This window comes from Hydra vulgaris, chromosome 02 (assembly GCF_038396675.1).
Source record: "Hydra vulgaris chromosome 02, alternate assembly HydraT2T_AEP".
NCBI lineage: Eukaryota > Metazoa > Cnidaria > Hydrozoa > Anthoathecata > Hydridae > Hydra > Hydra vulgaris.
This window is the reverse complement of record NC_088921.1, coordinates 52,420,954-52,435,745: the sequence shown is the minus strand read 5'-3', so window position 1 is coordinate 52,435,745 and position 14,792 is coordinate 52,420,954.

Genomic DNA, 14,792 nt, shown 5'->3' with positions numbered 1-14,792 from the left:
ATATATATATATATATATATATATATATATATATATATATATATATATATATATATATATATATATATATATATATATATATATATATATATATATATATATATATATATATATATATATATATATATATATAATGTATGTATATATATGTAAATATATATATATATATATATATATATGTATATATAAAATGTATATATATATATATATATATATATATATATATATATATATATATATATATATATATATATATATATATATATATATATATATATATATATTCATAATTACATGCATTAATACATAATATTAAAATAAATAAAAATACATATCAAAGGTATGTGATAAATAATAAATGTTAGAATTATATATACAACAGCAACTCTAAAACTAGGACTAGAAATATAAACATTATATATACATATATAAAATGTATATATTTCTTTTATATATATTCATAAATTTACCCATATATATATATGCATAAATACATATTATTAAAATAAATAAAAATGTATGATAAAGAATAAATGTTAGAATTAAATATACAACACCAACTCTATAATTAGGACTTAATACTTTTCCTGTTAAAATTAGAAGTTTTTCAAAAAAAATGGAAATAAAGTATCTTATCCAAACGTGTTTTTATATAAAAAAAACTTAATAATGCATACTTTCATTATTGGTTGAAGATTTTATACTGAATATTTGCTTGATAATTAGGGTAAGGTGTTTAAAGTTTTTCAAATAAATAAAAAAATTAGTCTGTGAACAGACTAAATTTAGTCTGACTTATTATGTTTTATTAATTTTGATATTACTTAAAACATCTGAATCTTATTAAAATTAAGTGCTATTTTTAACTTAGAAATAACATATTTAATACAACTTTGCAATTTATTAAAATGGTCATTTTCAAATAAATAAATCATCAACAAAAATAACCTGAATAAACCGAATATACTCTGAGATTTATGTATATTATATACAATTTGATGCAAAATCTAAAAGTTTTAAATTAGACGCAATAAAAAGAAGTTATAAAACATAACTTTATCAAAATATTTTTTTTATACCATCTGCATGCATTCTATTAAGTTTTCGTTGCCTTTTCTTTACGGCAAATTATTTTTGTAATGGCTAGTTAATGAGACAATAATTTTCAATGTGTCACTTCCTTAACGTTGTCAAAACAACGTTTAATTAACGTTGGCAAAATAACACTTTTTCAACGTTTTTTAACTACCACATTTTCAACGTTGGTATATGTAACGTTGAATAAGCGTTGTTTCATAAATAGCTTAAATACGTTGAAAAAGCAGCTAATGTCTAACGTTGATAAACCTTCAACTTTGCGACGTTTTTACAGTGATTATTTGCGTACTTTTATTCAACGTTGAACAAACGCGGTTTTTTGAGAAGATAATATAAGTTGATATTTATACGCTTATTCAACGTTGAAAATGTGACGTTTAAAAAGCGGTTTATTTTTAACGTTGATGAAGCATAGATTTTGAATCGTCTTTAAAATGGCTTTTTGCGTAAGTTGATTCCACGTTGAATAAACGTCTTTTTTTGAGAAGCTAAATTACGTTACAATTTCAACGCTTATTCAACGTTTAAATTTACCGCGATTTAGTATACAATAACAAACATTGATTCAACGTTGAAAGCGCGTTGTTTTTGTGACTGTAACGCTTTTTCTACGCTGCGACCGGTTTTCAACGTTGATTCAACGCTGACATGTTTGCTGGGTATAGAATAAAAATACATATAAAATATACTTCTTTGAAAGCATTCAAAAACATTATGTTCGTAAAATGTATCCTTACGAAATTTTATAATTTTGAACTTCAATTACTTTTTAAATATGTCATCCCAATTTAATCAAAAAATAATGGGGGTAACGGCAAAAAGTTTTTTTGTTAAAACTGATGGTATCGCAAGTCTTAATATAACATGCTCCATCTATTCTTGCCCAGGCGAATTTGAATGCATTGGGCGACAATATATTTATTCTGTGGGCGAGGTTGAGTTTATTTGGTAGGTTGAGCAGAAACCAATTTTATGCATATTCTACCATTTCAAACTATTGTAAATGTTATTACAATCAGAAAATGAACAGTGGAGAACAAAATTAAATTTTAATCTAAAACGCACAATAAATAAATAACTCAGTAGAGTTGCATCAGCTGGTTTGAATTGGGCAAATTAAGTAGGAAAAGAATTACCGAAAACCATCAAATTCTCTTTAAGAGATTCTTTATTTCTTCTTTATTTATAATTCTTTTGAGGTCAAAGTTGTTTTGATGTTGATATGGCTATAAATGTACATCTCTTTGATGGTGCAGCGTGTGAGTTAACTGATATATAAGGAACTAAAGATGGTGGGCGACATTGAGTGATGGGCAAAGTTATGTAAAGTTACCCTAACTGAAAAAAAGAAAGTGTTATGCAACTTTAAAAAAATACTTTTTACGATGTAATAATGCGTATAAACTTTAGTTTTTTTCTTTTCAGAAATGATTTAGGGACTTGTTAATAAGACGGATTGTTTTTTTTTTATTACCAGTCTATCTGCATTTTGGCACACTTTGTTTTACAGATTGAGAAATTACTCAATTCAACAACGACAAAAAAAATTTTTTCTTTGTTTATCAAAATGTTTTTATGTTTCTTAATTAATTTGAGTTGTTGTTAAGGTGTCAATTTATAACCTTCACTCTTCAGAATTGTGAACGCTGCCACGGTCATTAAAAAGACCAAAAATATCATGACATTTGCTCAGTGATTTTGATACTACATAAAAAGATGTCAATCTTTAATACCTTTTCCAATTATTTGAGGTTCTACAGCTTGATCTTATATTTTTTTTCGAAAAAGATGTCAGAAGTTCTGATTTAATATTAAATTGAGCAGCCGTGGCGCAGTGGTAGAGTTCTGGCTCAGAACCCAGTGGTCCGAGTTTCGACGCCATCTCTAGCCCGACGAGCGATATTAGTACGGAAGGAGGCGTCAACTTCTTGTTAAATGCTCTTCTGCGGTGCTCTGTGATAAGATCGTAAGGACTTCTGGGGGCTCCTAAATAACTTCAGAAAAAAATAAAAAATAAAAAAGCTTATAATAAGCTATCAAGTTCTTGTTGGTTAGAGAAATTGGGTGAAGCATTTGGCTCCTTAAAATTACAGTTATCACTGAGTTCATCTGGTATATCAACTCCAGAATGAAGCACACATTCCAGCCGTTTCTTTGGATTAAGGTGGAGTTAAAGTTATCAATGCATTATGTGTTATATTACACATATCCGTTATATTATACATATATTACACAAATGTGAATACTTCAAAATATACTTTATGCTTTTTCTTTTGATGTTTTTATGATGTAAAACTAATGATAACACTAAAATCAGAGTACCAAAATGAGAAACGTTGAAAAATTAATATAAACAAAAATGTAATTTCAATGTGTAATAAGCAAAAAGTAGAATTTGAATTTCAAGAATCTTGTTGTAAGTAACGCATGCGTAGTAATAAATGATTTCATAATACTTTTTTCGCTATAGTACTAAGTAGCTGGAATAAGGTCACTATAATAACAGAAATATGGGTTTCAAATTTGGAGAACTTGTAAAATTCAAAAATGTTATAGAATATTCAATATCACCATTTGAGCAAAGAGCTTTTGTTGGATTTTTATCAAAAGGTTTTCCGAATTTGTACAGAAGATTCATGTCTCAAGTCTTTTACGTCGCTCCTCCTTTTCTTGGCTTAGCATTTATTATTAACTGGGCCAACAAGAAAAATGCACAACTTTCAAGAAAAAATCCCAAAGATTATGAAAATGACGTATAAATACAAAAACTTCCAGCATTGATGTTTTGTTTTGCATATGTAATTTTCATGGTACTATATTTGTAGAACTTATGCTTTTAAATAAATTTAATGAAGTATTCTGTTGCTGCTTTATTGTATTATATTTTAATGCTGTTATAATAAATATTTCTGAGCATTTTTAAGTGTGTTTGAATTGATAGCTATCTTTTGCGTATAGATATGTAAAGCAGTGTGTGTGTTAGTGTGTGTGTGTGTGTGTGTGTGTGTGTGTGTGTGTGTGTGTGTGTGTGTGTGTGTGTGTGTGTGTGTGTGTGTGTGTATTTATGTGTATGTTATTTTGCTTGCTAATAACCAACCATTGCTTGATTTTGACTATGGCTAAATTGTAAAACTGTATTTGGATTTAACAAAATAAGGCTGGATTGGGTTAGCAGCTGTTTCAGTGAGGGATTGGTTAAAAAATTCAAAACTAAAGTTATCATTGTCGCCATCATAACAATACTTATCACTTTGAGGATCATAAAAGTTACACTAATTATTTGAGTGGAGGTAGTTCATTTTTAAATTTACATTGTTTGAAAAACAATTTGAAAAAAAATTTATTATTTACATTATTTATATTATGTCAGCGAATAAACCTTAATTAATGTAAATAAAATAAAATTTGAATTCTAAATACATAAGTTGATAGTATGTGTATTATAATTGACGGGACATATCGTTTCTTTAATACTTGCAATCTTTTTTTAAATCCCAGTTCATGTATGTTGTTCATTACGCACTCTTGCTAAGTTTTCATACATCAGCCTTTACCTTTGAAATGTTGATACTCGATTGTCTTTATTATTATGCTTTACATGTAAAATCACCTTGGTTTGCCTAATTATATCCTATAGATAATTAAAACATATTAACACTTCTTAATAGCAGAAACATGTATCTTATGTATTTTAGAAAATTTATAAATAGAAAGTATAAAGTAAAGTTCTAAAAAACATCAATAAAATTTAATTATTTATTTGACACATCACTTTTTGGCACAATCAAACTTTTTATTTTCTGAAAAAAGAGTAGTTTGAAAATGCTGAAGTTTTTTCGATTTCTATTTAATTGTCTTTATTTTGAGACAATGAAAAAGAGTAAATTAAGCATCAACTATTTTTTCGATATTGTAGTTATTGTATTATAAAATAATAATAATTACAATATTGATTTTTTTATATTGTAATTATTTAAATACTTCTTATATTTTTAAATGTAAATAGTTTTTTAAACACTTAATAAAAAGGTTAAATTTAGTCATAGCTCTGATTGTTACTAGCTCGCACTGCATTTTTTATGTTTGAAATGTGAAACTTTAAAGTATGTTGCAGTTAATTTTTATGGCTTTATTAGGCCCTCTTCCCAAGAGTAACAGAAATGAATTATTAAAATATTTTTACTTGTCTATGAAAAAGGTTTGGGTTTTTGGCAGGTTTTATATAACTTTTTTTTTATATATGTAAAAGGGTTAAGTTATTTAAAAATATATGTTATATTTAATTAAATAACTTAACCTAGGTGACAAATAAAGCAAAATCATATTAAATCTCAAAAATAATGATTATTAATAAAATTGTTATTTTAGATTTTACTGTGTAAAAAATAACATTTTTAAAGTAAAAATCAAAACAGTGCAATTTTGTAAGCTTTTTGATAAAATATATTTTCAATGTTATTTTAACAAAAGATTATTACATTTTATTCATATTCTTATTCTTAATAGTTTTATTTGAGACCTTTTATATTTATACTTAATTTTAATTAACTTTGTTTTTGATAATATTAAGGATCTTTAAAATGCTCAAGAGTCTAACCCCTATAAATCTTTTTTACGCAAAAAATTTTTAAGTCCAGTGTTATTTTGTTTTATATATATATATATATATATATATATATATATATATATATATATATATATATATATATATATATATATATATATATATATATATATATATATATATATATATATATATATATATATATGTATATTCAATTTATTATACAATACAAAGATATTATTCACACTCATAACTTATTAAGTAAAAAAAAACGTTTTAAATTGAATATATATATATATATATATATATATATATATATATATATATATATATATATTTATATATATTCAATTTTAAACGTTTTTTTTTTAGTTATTAAGTTATGAATATTATGTGAGTGAATAATATCTTTGTGTGCTATTGTGCATTTGCCTATGAAAACAAAATTGGATTCATTAAATTTTCATTCTTAGAAAAATTCCAAACTAGCCTGAAGCTAAAATATTTAAGCTTGTGTGTAAGTCTCTTCTTTAAATGCGTAGTTTATTAAGAGCAGCCGTTGTGTAGTTGTTAAAGCTGGCTCCTGAAAGAGCTACCAGGTTCGATAGCTCCTCTATAAGCGATGTCGGTAAGCAACCGTGGTGTAGTGATATGATTTCTGGGTTCAGAACAGGAGGTCTGCGGTTCGAAGTTGGCTCTGGTCATTCATAGATCTCTAGTAAGAAAGGAGGTGTGAGTATTTTGGTTAAATGCTATTCCGCGGAGCTCTGTGAGAACTGCTCGGAGCGTTTAAATGACTAAAAACAAATAAGAAAAGTAGTGTTAAATTTCTTGCTAAATGCTCTGTGACAAGACCGTTAAGTTTTTCTTTGAGTACTTATGAAAAAAAATTGTAATAATAACTCCTATAGATAAAAAAAATAAAATCAGTGGTGCACTGAATATATTTTTGAGTTGTTTTAACCTAAATATAATTTAAATTTTTTCAAATAAAACCGTAGTTAATGTAACTAATTACAAGAAGTCTATTTGGCTGTTATTACTGACTAATTACAAAAAATCTATTAGGCTGGCGCAGATGTATTTTTAATACATGGTTTCCAGTTTAAGATGTTGAATGCTGGATCTTCTTGACTCAATGCATGGGTCTTGCTTGTGTTTCTGTTTTTATGACTAGGCAACTCATCCTATTATCTCCTTATGAGGGTACAGCTCTAAAACTCAGTTTTATGGTTCTGAGGCCGGCTGGTAGTCAGGTTTCCCGAACTCTGTGGTAGCTCTCAGAGAGGCTGATTCCATCAACAGCTGAAAAATATCAAAGTATTAACAGTGTCATGTTGCGCATGGATGGTGTCCCTGATTGTACTTTTGGTGTGCATTGCGGAGGCCACATTTGGAGCCCTTTGTTACGGCTTAGGGTTTATTAGTAGTAATGAGGCAATTGCTTGGGCTATTAAACGGTGTTCTGAGTACTATCTATGCTTTGAGTCAAGTTCTTCAATCTAATTTAAAAATGAATAAAGTACCAAAACTATAAAACACAAAAAACCATCATTATCACCAAGTTCTTTAAACCTATCATTCACTAATATTCGTGGTCTTCGAAGTAACTTTTCTTCTGTTGAGTCTTATCTCTTGCAAAGTTCACCCGACCTACTTGCTCTTTGTGAAACTAATTTGAATTTGACTGTCTCATCTTGTGATCTTAGTGTTGATGGTTATTTTCCGCTAATTCGTAAAGACTCCAATAGTCACATGCTTGGCCTCGGCATTTACAGTCGTAAGAATTCACCGATTTGTCATGAAACAAGGTTTGAATCCACAGACTATTCTTTCATGTGCTTTCGTTTAGCACCACTTCACTCTATTGCCTTTCTATTTGTTCTATATCGCTCTCCTTTATCTCAAGATTGCACTCTTTTTGACGTTATTTCTGATCATATTGACTAAGCCCTCTCTCTTTATCCATCAGTTAATATAGTTGTTGTCGGTGACTTTAATGCTCACCAATCTGAATGGCTTGGATCTAGAGTCAGTGACTCTGCAGGCACTAAAACCCACAACTTTTGCCTTTCTCAATCCCTAACTCAAATAGTCAACTTTCCAACTCGTTTTCCTGACAACCCGAATCATCTACCTTCTCTACTCGACTTATGTCTTGTTTCTGATCCTAGTCAGTGCTCAGTTTCTCCACATTCACCTTTAGGTTCTTCTGATCACAGTTTGATCTCTCTAAAACTAATATCTCATTCTTCTTCATCACCTGAATCACCCTATTATCGAACCTCTTACAACTACAGTATAGCTGACTGGGATTCTTTCCGTTATTTTCTTTGTGATGGCCCTTGGGTTGAAATCTTTCGTCTTCCTGTCGACAAATGTGCTTCTTACGTTACTTCGTGGATTCAGGCTGGCATGGAATCTTTTATTCCCTCTCAACAATTCCAGGTCAAGCCTCACTCTCCTCCATGGTTTTCCTCACACTGTGCTGCTGCGATTGCCAATCGAAACCGTTACTTCCATATTTATCAGCAAAACAATTCTCCAGAAAACAGGCGTCTGTTTATTACTGCTAGAAACAATTATAAAAATTGTCTAACGCCAAAACCCGCTCTTCTCAGGTCATGAAATCTCGTATCTCATCTCAAAAATTAGGCTCTCATGACTTCTGGAGAATATTTAATAATATCAATAATAAGGGCAAATCTATAATTCCACCTCTCTTGTATGGTTCAGACTTTGTCATCTCACCAAAAGACATAGCCAAATTGCTATTGCTAAAAACTTTTCATCAATATCATCTCTTGATTCCACTAGTTGGGTTCTACCTGATATTGCCAACAAACAGGTTGATCCATTGCTTGACATTCATCTCACTCCAGCTTCTGTATCTAAAGTGATTTCCTGCCTAGACTTCTACACTTGTGGCCCGGACAACATACCTGTTATTGTCTTGCAGAAGTGTTCTCCGGAGCTGTCGTCTGTACTCTCAAAACTACTCAACAAGTGCTTATCAGAGTCTTGTTTTCCAGCCTGCTGGAAAGAAGCATCTGTTATCCCTATTTTCAAAAATTCTGGAGAGCGATCTGATTCGTCTAACTACCGTCCCATAAGTCTTCTTTCTATCATAAGCAAGGTTTTTGAATCTTTAATTAACAAACACTTAATTTCTCATCTTGAATCTAATAACTTACTTTCTGACCATCAATATGGATTTCGATCTTCTCGATCTACAACTAATTTGTTAACAGTAATAACTGACAGGTTTTATCGTGCATTAGATGAAGGTGGAGAGGTTAAGGCCATCGCTCTTGACATTTCAAAAGCTTTTGATAAAGTTTGGCATGCCGGTCTTCTCCATAAGCTTTCTTCTTATAGTGTATCCGGTAACATCTTTAAGATCATTGAATCATTCCTTTCCAATCGTAGCATAAAAGTTGTCCTTGATGGACAGCACTCTTCTTCTTATTCTGTAACTTCAGGGGTTCCTCAAGGTCCTATCCTTGGCCCTATACTCTTTTTAATTTACATTAACGATCTTCCAGATATTCTCACATCTAAGGTGGCATTGTTTGCTGATGATACTACCATTAATTCTTGTCGTGATAAGAAACCAACACTCTCTGATTGCTTGGAGGGGGCATTTGAGCTTGAAAAGGATCTCACTTCTGCTACAGCATGGGGCTCACAGTGGCTGGTGAACTTAAATACTCAATTTTTTTCAGCCAATCGTTATCGCAATAGTTTAGATCTTCCTATATTTATGAACAGTGATGTACTTGATGAGTCACCTACTCTTCATCTTCTAGGATTAACTCTTACTTCCAATCTTTCTTGGAAACCATATATCAAATCAGTTGCAAAATTAGCATCTGCTAAGATTGCATCTCTTTATCGAGCTCGTCACTTTCTTACTTCGGATTCTATTCTCTATTTCTATAAATCTCAAATCCGGCCTTGTATGGAATACTGTTGCCATATCTGGGGCGGATCTTCTAATGATGCCTTTTTTCTTTTAAACAAGGTGCAAAAATGCATTGTAAACATAGTTGGACCTGCTCTTGCAGCCAACCTTCAACCATTATCACATCGTCGTAATGTTGCTTCTCTTGCCCTTTTTTACAAATACTATAAATGCCCTAAAGAGCTAGCGTCTCTTGTGCCATCTACTAGAATTCATTCTCGTGTTGCTCGTCATTCGGTTAAGTGTCATCCTTTTTCTGTGACTGTTCCTAAGTGCTCCAAAAACGCTAATTCGTCTAGTTTTTTTCATCGAATATCAATTTTTTGGAATTCGCTTCCTTTATCTTGCTTTCCTGATTCATATAATTTGCAATCTTTTAAGTCGTCTGTCAATTGGTATCTTGCTCTACAATCTTCATCTTTTCTCTTTCAGTAACTTCCAACTTTAATTAGTGGCTGTTTGCAGCCTTGTTGGGAGCGAAGATGTTAAAAAAAAAAAAAAAAAAAAAATCTGTAGAGACAGAGAAAAAAAGTTTTATTCAGAAGCTTCCTAGAAAATATTGAGAGTTTTGAAAAATATGTTGAAGATCTTAAGCGTGGCCAAAATTTTTACAGCGAAATCAACTTGAGACAAAACATAGTTGACATAAAAATGGACAAAATAAAACTTCGTTAATTGGAATAAAATTTTTCCAATTTAAGCTAATTAATGAATCAATCGTGAACAAAAGAAAAATAGACAACTTGGAAGATCGCAGTCGCCAAAATAGCTTGCAAATTGTGGGTGTTAAAGCGGGAACCAATGAAGCATATGATGATGTTGTAAAAAAAAAAAAAAAACTATTATTAAAGACTACCTTCAAATAAATAAACCAATAATCATAGAAAGAGCCAATCGGTTTGGAAAACTTGAAAACCGTGGACGATGTTTGGAAAATGTCTGAAATAAATATATGTTGTCTCGACAACTCTTCTATAAACCTGACGAATTTAATATAGAAAAACACAATAAAGATTTGAGTGTCTTAAGTATAAACATAAAATCAATGAATAAAAACTTTGAAGCTTTTAAATATTTTTATTACTTTATAGACTATTTTTTTAATGTTATATGTATAAAATATGGAAAGATGCAAAACTGCCATTGTTAGAAAACTCTTTGTACAATTTATCATCGTAAAAAATATTAAGTCAACCACATGTTAGAAGCAAGGTAGGTGGCGTTGCAATCTAAATTCTTAAAAAGTATGTATTTAAAGCAAAAAATTCTTTCAAATAATAAAGCAAACAAACTTATAGAAACTTTGGGCATAGAAATTTTAAATAAAACCGGTAAGCTTTACTTAATTTCCTCTCTTTATCGACCGCTTTTTTAAGCATACTCGTATCACAAAAACTACATCGTCTGCAATTGTTAATATTTTAAATAATAATTTTTTAGATACTCACTGAATCAGGTAGTTTTATTACAGATTTCTCTAATCATTTTTCTACCTATCATAATGCGCACAGAGTTTTATCTAATAACGACAATAAAAAAATATTTGTTACTAAAAAAAATCTTTGTTTTAAAAACCTTAATAAGCTTAAAAAAAAGCTGTACTAAGCTGTACGATAAGTTTAAAAAAAAGCTGTACGAAGAGCGATGGGAAAAAGTCTATTCCTCTGCAGCGCGTTTGATCACTTTTTGAACACTTTTCAAAATATTTATAACGATGACTGCCAACACAAATTAAACGTAACAAGTCATGTGGGTATGACGACATTACCAGTAATGTAACTATCTGTGTTATGTATAGTATAAGTAAACAATGATTTAATAGCATTTTCATTTGGTAATAGTAGAATTCCTTAATAGCATTTTCATTTGGTAATAGTAGAATTCCTGATCAGTAAAATTATAAAATCAATAAAATTCACCCAGTTTTTAAAAAAGATGATTGTTTTTCTGTTTACAACTACTGTTGTTTTTCAAATTTTCAAAAGAACTTATGATTACATAACATAATGCTTTTATACAAAAACAATTTGGATTTTTTTTTTTTTTTTAATTCTTTTTTACATTTCTTCAATATTTATAAAATTACAAGTTAAGATATAATAATATAAACAATTACAAGTGAGGATTTTTACTATAAATAATAAAAAAAAAAGAATGCGGAGACTCGTAGAAGACCTTAAGGTCTTGTCGTCGAGAACCGCTGCAAACTCGTTACAAATTTACGTGTTACATATTTAAAAAAAAAAAAAAAAAACTGTGTTTAACAATATTAGAAGCAAAACATAATTTAAACAAAAAATAGAAATTTTCAAATAAATTTCCTATTAAAAGTATAAAAGTATATTATCAATAGACAAAATGATTTTCTTAAGTTTCCTTTTATAAGAGGTATAAGTCCATTCATGAGAAAAGTCAAAATGTTTCAAAACTATTTTATTCCAAAGAAAGGCTCCCCGGAAAGAAACACAAGATTTACCAAAATTTGTATGCGAAAATTGTAGTCGAATAGAATTATCATTTCATAGATTGTACTTGTTTTTTTCTTTTATTGAGTATAGGTTATGAAAGGAAGAAGGGGAATCGTTTGTTTTACATTTATACATAAAACATAAAATATTATAAACGTTTAGCTGAAATATATATAAAATATATTTAATTCAAGTAAGAGAGGCCTGGCATGAGTAAAACGGTCTTTAAAGTTTATAAGACGTGCAATGTGTTTCTGTTGACGATGAAAAGGTTCTAGTATACTTTTGTTCACACTACCCCAAGCAATGTTAGCGTAGTTAATATGGCAGTAAATAAAGGAATAATATAATTGAGTTAAAGTATGTTTATTTAAGAAACTTCTTGATTTATATAATATTCCTATAGTTCTAGCAATTTTGTTATTTAGGTTGTTAACGTGGTGTTTCCATTTAAGATTTTCATCAATATAAATGCCTAAAAATTTTGTAATTTTTGTTCGCTTTATTTCAATATTGTCAACAAAAATAAGTTGAAGTATTGCATGTTCTGCAGAATTATTTTTTTTAAATCCATATTGGTTATTATATAATATTTTGTTTTCTGATAAGTGATTAAAAATTTTATTATATAATATTTTACTTTCAAAGTTAAAGCATTACGACATTTAAGGCCTAATATATAAGTGCGTTAAAAGTTATCTATTTAATAGAAATCGGTATGTTGTCTTGGAGGATTCAGGAGCTCTTAATATTGTATGCGGAGTCTCACAGGGATCAATTTCGGGACCTGTATTATTTTTAATATATATTAATGATATGAATTAAGTTTCTCAAAAAATAGCAGCAATTATGTAAGCAGGCGATACAAATATATTCTATACCGACTCAGATGTAACATTATCGTTCGAAACAATGAACACTGAACTAAAAAGCTTTAATCTATGGTTTATAGCAAACAAATTATCATTAAATTACGAAAAAACAAGTTTTACTGTCTTCCATAAAATAAGACAATCGTTTAAACTTCCGTTTTAGTTGCCATAACTATCAATTATTAAAAGTTAAATTAATCGAGTAAATTATACAAAGTTTTTGTGAGCAATACCTAATAAGAATCATCATGGATAAACAATATTAGTCTCGTTGAAACAAAAGTATCTTCTGCTATAAGTGTATTACATAAATTTAGGGTCTTTCTTGATTATAATTCGCGCAAAATGCTTTACGCTAATATTATTTGGGCAAACACACACAAAACTAAATTAATAAGATAACAGAGCTTACAAAACTGCGCGTGTAAAGAAATTAACTACCTAAAAAGGTTAGAAAAACCTACCCCTGTAATGAAATACATGAATGTTCTGGATATTTCAAAATTAATTATGCTTCAAATAGTAATATTTATGCTTAAACATAAAAATAACTTGTTACTAAAAGTATTTTCTGATGTTTTTAAGTAGACTTTTTCTCAAAAATACAATCTTCGGTCAAATATCAATTATAACTATCACTTGAGCAGAGTAAAATCACAAGGGTCAAAATTTTCAATTTAGAGCCAAGGCCCGTCATTATAGAATCAATTAAATATATATTAGGATAAAAAGTTAGAAAAACACCTTCTCTTTTAAGGGGGTAGTATAGTAATTAAAATTGAAAAAAATCATTTTTTCAAAAATTTATTTTTATATCAATAGTCTTAGTAGATTCCTAACTTTTTCTTGGATTGTAAAAAAACTTTAGTATCTACATCTAATCTTTTTTTAAAATGATCCAGTATCAATTATTATCTATAGCAACGCTTTGATTTTTCCGTTGCTACGCATTTTTCCAATGAAATTATGCCACAAAATCCAATAAAAACACCTTTAATACTAACTGTATAAAACAAAGTACTGTTATTCACCTATTGCTACTTGTTTATTGACATGATTTATGTGCGTTCATTGCGTACAAAACAGCTCTTTGTACTACTTTATGTTCTTGTCAAGGTTATTTGTGACTCTATACCTTAGTTGTTTTTTCTAATATCTTGTTTAAATAAAATTGCTACGGATGGATCAAAAATAAAAACCAAAGTTTCGTGAAAACAGTGATTAAGGGGTTTACATTTTTAAAGAAACCACTGCTTACTTTCAGACTAAAGCTCAATTAAAAATATTTCAGACTCATTCTCCTTCAATTAGTTATCAAACAAAGAGATTGTACAAGATTTTTTAAATAAAAATGAAGATTTTAGCTTTATTATAAGATTTATTTTACCTTAAATTATAGTTATGCTTCTTAAATGTCTAGAATGTAATGATTTTAAATTTACATTTTGATTTTTCTAAAAAAGTAAGTCTAGGTATTGGACAATAAACTTGTTGAAATGGTACTTAATAGTAGTAGATAAATAAACTGTTTGTTTATTTATCTACTACTATTGCTAAAAAGTACTCTAATGCAAAACAAAATGATCTAGTTAAACGTGTGTTTGACCACTTGACATAAACCCTAATATTGTTGTATTTCGTAAATTGGGTAAAATATTGTTATCAGTTTCGTATGGGCACCAAAAGGTTCACGGTACAAATACCTATCTAAAAAATTAGCTAGAAAAATAACATTTATTTGAATTTTTTTATTTTAGCTGTTGTGTACACTATCAAACCAATAATTATAATCATTTCTTCTGATAACTTTCCTGAAAAATGTTTAC